Below are 6,000 nucleotides of genomic sequence, written 5' to 3'. Positions count from 1 at the left end.
TCATCCTCTGCTCTAGAGTGAACTAAAGCCTATACCACCCTCATGCATCGCCCTTGAGGCTAAAATCTGCTAGCCTCTGCTTCTATATGGTGTCGACATTAAGAATATCTAAGATGTTTCCCACATCTTCCTTCCACAAATACATCTCCTACAAATGCTCTCTAGAAGTAACACATCACCTAGAGGGGTGAAAACTGACAATAGAATATCTAGAGGCTGTGATACAAGCTAAAGTCTAGTCATGAAATCATAGGAGATGAAAGAATGCGAAGCTCCTGAATCGAAAAGAATACGGGCTGGGAATGAGTTCACAAGGAACATACCTTCCACAACAGCCTCACTCGTACCATGATCATGCGGTACAACTATATAAACCCTGCCTAAAGCTGGGGTCTGCTACGCTAAAGTGTCTAAAACATATGGGACTATTTGTCCCTGTGGTACCTCCTGAATAGCTCGCACCTACCCCTTAATCCTCGGAACTGCTGGTGATGTCTCAAGCCTTAACTGCTGGCCCTAACCTCAGCCCTGTGCTCGATTCTACTATTGCTAATTTTGATTCTTGCCTTGCCGGCCTCCTGCTGGTGTGTTGAGGCACTCTACTGCTCTGTATCCAAATTTATGGCAGTTGTAACAAGCACCCTTGAATTTATACTACTGCTGAGGTGCTCTCTGATCATGTTGATGTCCCTTCTTATGAGGGCCTGATTTAGTATTTCCTTCCTTCCCTTTCTAAAACATAGCCGTCTCAGTCTCTTGTGACATGGCACCATCGGCTACCTTCCGCATTGAATGAAATTGTATGGATACAAGATAACAACATAAACTCGGGTGAAGTCCCATCAAGAACATCTGAGTCTGACGCTCCCCTGTCTGTCACATACCCGTGAACCTGAGCAATCCTACAAACTTACTCTCATAATCATCTACTGACATATCTCCCTTCTCCAGCTAGGCTAGCTCTAACTCCTTCCCGGCTTTCGCTGCTGCCGACATATACTGCTCATCAAAGAAGTAGACAAAATCCTCCCAAGTGAGTGCCATCCTCTATTCTGGAGTGAACTGAAGCCTATACTACCCTCCTGCATCGCCCTTGAGGCTAAAAGCTGCTAGCCTCTGCTTCTCTATGGTGTCAATATTAAGCATATCCAAGATGTTTCCCACATATTGCTTCCACTTATGCGCCGCAAGTGAATCCGACGGGCCATGAAACTCCGATGCTCTCATCTTCTAGTACCTCTCCACCAAACAGAGCCAAGCCTCCTGCTCAGCGGCCCTATCAACAATTGGTGGTGGTGGTGTAGCTATCGGTGTTGCTTCTGGTGTTTCTTCTTCAATTGATATCTCTTGCCGAGCTTGATTCGCCATTTGCTCCTCTATTGCCTCTAATCGAGCTACCAACGGTGCTATATGATCGATTAAGTACTGCGGAGCCTGCTGCGGCTTAGGCTCTGCATTAGCTTGCCCAACTCCTTGAGCACGGGTACCTCTACGACCATGTCCTCTTCCCGACATCTATAAGTTCAGGAGGAGAGCTTGTTAGACATAGTAAATGGGATCTCATGCATAAATAACAAAACATATAATAATAGGAAAATAGTATCACATATCATTCACAACATACTTTAAATTCAAAGCAAGATAGTTATAAAAAAATCATAATTTTCGCGTTATATATATATAACGTCCTCACTCATTTTAGGAATTCCTAACGGACTCTAAGGAAACTCTATCTTAGCTCCACGACTCGACATAGGAATGACCCTAAGGATGCTGGAACTAGAGCTCTGATACCAACCGTGATGCCTCTGATTTCACACAAGGTTGCAGTCCAATGTGAACCTAAGGATGTCAAACCTGTCGTGCACTCACACTATGCAATAACACGTTTCACCATGACAGTAATATTTCTCTAGTGGAATCAAACAATAGGTGTAGGTATAAAATAGGCAAATGAATGAAATAATATAATGAACATGATATATAAAGAAGAAATATTTGGAAATAGTCAATAATCATGTTTCCAATTGAAATAAATGAAATACAACTGATACTAGAACAAATATAAAATGTCTCAATACATAAAATCAATGGAAATGCTACTAAGCCACTCTGCCTTACCAAAAATATAATACAACTCTAAATGTTTAAAAATAAATAATAAACTATTATGGAGCATAAATAACTACTAATGTAAATAAAGATGGAGACTAAGACGAATCTCCATCAACCTGCGACTCTCCGTGCGCCTGACTCGCTGCTTTAAAAGAAGGGAAATAACGAGCGTTAAAGTGCTAGCAAGATCATCTCCACCGCCCTCAGGGGGAGGGGGTTAGGAGTATATTTAAAAATAAGTTAGTACATATAAGTATAAAACCATCTATCATGAACTAAAAGAAGATTAGGATTTAAAAATCTACAACACGAGAATTAGTACGTCGAGCAAAATAATTCAAACAAGAAAACCCTCATGTATATACCATGTCTCAAATTGTGAATCGGTAAATCACAACTCCAGAGTCCCAGGAATGAAACAATAATTAAAAGAAACACATGTACAGATCTCAACAATACAAGTCATGTCAAATCCTCACACTACCCTTGGGTAGTTGGTACAGTCATAAATAAAATAATTTGCTAAAATCATCTCGCATAAAAAATATGCCATGTGTGCCAATCTCAGTATTATACCCTATTCTCGGGTAACTAATATTGGAGCATGAATGAAAACTGTACAATGCTCTATATGAAACAAATGATTCACATAGGTGAAGTCTACCGCGGTCTCATTACAGTATACCAACTAACACATCCTGAGTGTAGTCTCCCACGGTCTCATTGTAGAATGATAACCAGCCCACTCAATAATGATGCACATGGAGTGTAATCTGTTGCGGTCTCATTGTAATATACCAACTAGCCACCCTAAGTATAGTCTGACGCGGTCTCATTGCGACATACAAACTAACCTACTCAAGCATTCGACTATTATGAAATGTAATGTATATGTCACTATCTGTCATGACAAATGCAAATCTTAGATTGCGTACCTCTAAATGGTCATGCGTGCTCAAATCTAATTTGTGTTTCCTTATACAAAATGCATGTATCTCAATGTGCAACACGTACTTCGGGTTCACAATCAAACACGTATGAAGAAAATAACCATTCACAACTCTACACTGATCAGTCGACAGACAAAATCTCTTCAGTTGACTGAACACGTGTACAAATGTGCACAAGGAAAAATAGGTAGGATCGGTTGACCAACTTCTTGGCTTCAGTCGACCGACCCGAGCAAAGGCTGAAATTGAGTTTCGGTTTTGATCTACAAGGTTACAAGTTGATAATTTTGCATGAAGACATATAAAATAAATCTTATATAATGTGATCAGGGTTCAGTTATCTATATGAAACACAAACATGATATCTAGTTAAGTTGTCTAAACCTTAACATGTTTATATTAATCAAAAACATCATGGAAACCAATAAAACTCAATAGAAACTCATATTAAATTTTATTTCAGATCTTAAATTCACATTAGAGAATTCATTTATAACTTTTTAAAGCAAAAAGATTAAATCTTTATATTATATATCTTACGAGAATAATATTCATACTTAAACTAGGTTTAAGGCTTAATAAAAATCAAATAAAACTCAATAAAAATTAACTAAAAATAGGGATGGGATTGGAGGAGATGAAACTCACCTCAAAATGCTACTGGAAAATCTAAGGATGTAAGAAAACAAGTTCTCCCTCGCCAAACGCTGACAATCTCATCCTCTTCTCGATATTTGCTTCACAAAGCTCTCAAAATTCACCACAAATATACTCTAGGGTTTTTGAGGGGAGAAGGTGGCTGCAAGGGTTATATATATATATATATATATATATATATATATATATATATATATATATATATATATATATATATATATATATATATATATATATATATACAGGTAAACCCAAAACAAACTAATCTGACCCGAAACAGGAAACCCAGCCAGATTAGGAAAATAGTCTTTGATATTTTGGCTGTAACTCTTTTGTCCAATCTCAGAATGAGGTGATTTAAGATGAGTTGAAAATCTATTGAAAATACCTACAACTTTTTTCTAGTTTTTTTATATTTGAATTGTATCGGTGTGTAATGTATATATACTCTTAATTGGTCGTTTTTCCAGATTCAAATTACATCGGTGTATAATGCATATATACTCCTAATTAGTCTCAAATCAAATACTATCATGCTCATTCATCACTAAATGATATTTATCATAATATACCTTATTTAATACTATTTATCCTAGTATTTTTTCAAAAAAAGTTATGGGGTTTTACACGTGGTTGACTGGAACGAATTATAGAAATACTTTGGATCTCGATTTTAATCTTGGAATAGGGGAATTGCTCACTGCATCCATTTCGAAGGCACCATGAATTTAGTTACAGAGGTTTGACACGCAAGACTCGAGTTCTTCTTTTGCAAATGCAAGTGTTGTGTTTGATATTTGGAACGCGAGGGTGCGAATCACGCGTTTTGCTTTTGAAACATGTGGGGGTAACCCATGCGTTTTATTTTTGAAACACGGAGGTGACCTTCGTGTTTTGATATTAGAACGCAGGGGTGACCCTCGCGTTTGGAATTTGGAACATAGGGATAACCCTCACGCTTTGACAATGAAAACTTGTCATTCTGTTAAAAAGAATTAACAAGTTCATAGGGGTTTAACTGTTAGAGGTGTGGTGTTAATATAATAGTAATTTGTGGACTTATCATCCTATTGAAGAGGATTGATAAGTTAATTTTATCATCATAGGTGTAGTGTTAACTTGATGATTTTTATACTTGTGATTTGAACAAGATTTTGAGGACTTATCAATCTATTGAAAAGAGTTGATAAGTTGATTTTATCATCAGAGGTGTGATGTTAACTTGACGATAGTTTGTAATTGTGATTTGAACAAGATTTTAAGGACTTATTACTCTATTGAGGAGAGTTGATAAGTTGATTTTATCATCAGAGGTGTGATATTAACTTGACGATAGTTTGTAATTGTGATTTGAACAAGATTTTGAGGACTTCTCACTCTATTGAGGAGAGTTGATAAGTTGATTTTATCATCAGAGGTATGATGTTAACTTGACGATAGTTTATACTTATGATTTGAATAAGATTTTGAGGACTTCTCACTCTATTGAGGAGAGTTGATAAGTTAATTTTATCATCAGAGGTGTGATGTTAACTTGACGATAGTTTGTACTTATGATTTGAACAAGATTTTTAAAGACTTATCACTCTATTGAGAGAGTTGATAAGTTGATTTTACCATCAGAGGTGTAATGTTAACATGATGATTTTTGGTACTTGTAATTTGAACAAGATTTTTGAGGACTTATCACTCTATTAAAGTGAGTTGATAAGTTAATTTTATCATTAGAGGTGTCGTGTTAACTTGATAATTTTTGGTACTTGTGATTTGAACAAGATTTTTGAGGACTTAGAGAGTTGATAAGTTGATTTTGTCATCAAAGGTGTAGTATTAACTTGATGATTTTTATACTTATGATTTAAACAAGATTTTGAGGACTTATCACTCTATTGGAGAGAGTTGATAAGCTGATTTTATCATCAGAGGTGTAATATTAACTTGACGATATTTTGTACTTATGATTTGAACAAGATTTTAAAGACTTATCACTCTATTGAAGAGAGTTGATAAGTTAATTTTAGTTCGGAAAAGCTTACTATATTAAGAATGAAGCAAGCTGAATTCGAACTTCATGGGGATGTTAATCGTTAGAAGTATAATGTTAACTCGATGATATTTTGTGAATTTTATAGTTGATAGAGATGTTTTTGTTAAACATGTAAACTTTTGTGGTCTTACCATCTTGTTGGATAAGATTGATAAGCTAGTTGGGGAAGAATTTTACAGTTGACAGAGGTGTTTTGTTAAATATGACAACTTAGAAAATTCGTTATTCTTA

The sequence above is a fragment of the Asparagus officinalis genome, chromosome 4 (assembly GCF_001876935.1).
Source record: "Asparagus officinalis chromosome 4, Aspof.V1, whole genome shotgun sequence".
NCBI classification, from domain to species: Eukaryota; Viridiplantae; Streptophyta; class Magnoliopsida; order Asparagales; family Asparagaceae; genus Asparagus; species Asparagus officinalis.
The sequence above is the reverse complement of the archived record's forward strand: the minus strand, read 5'-3'. Positions refer to the sequence as shown.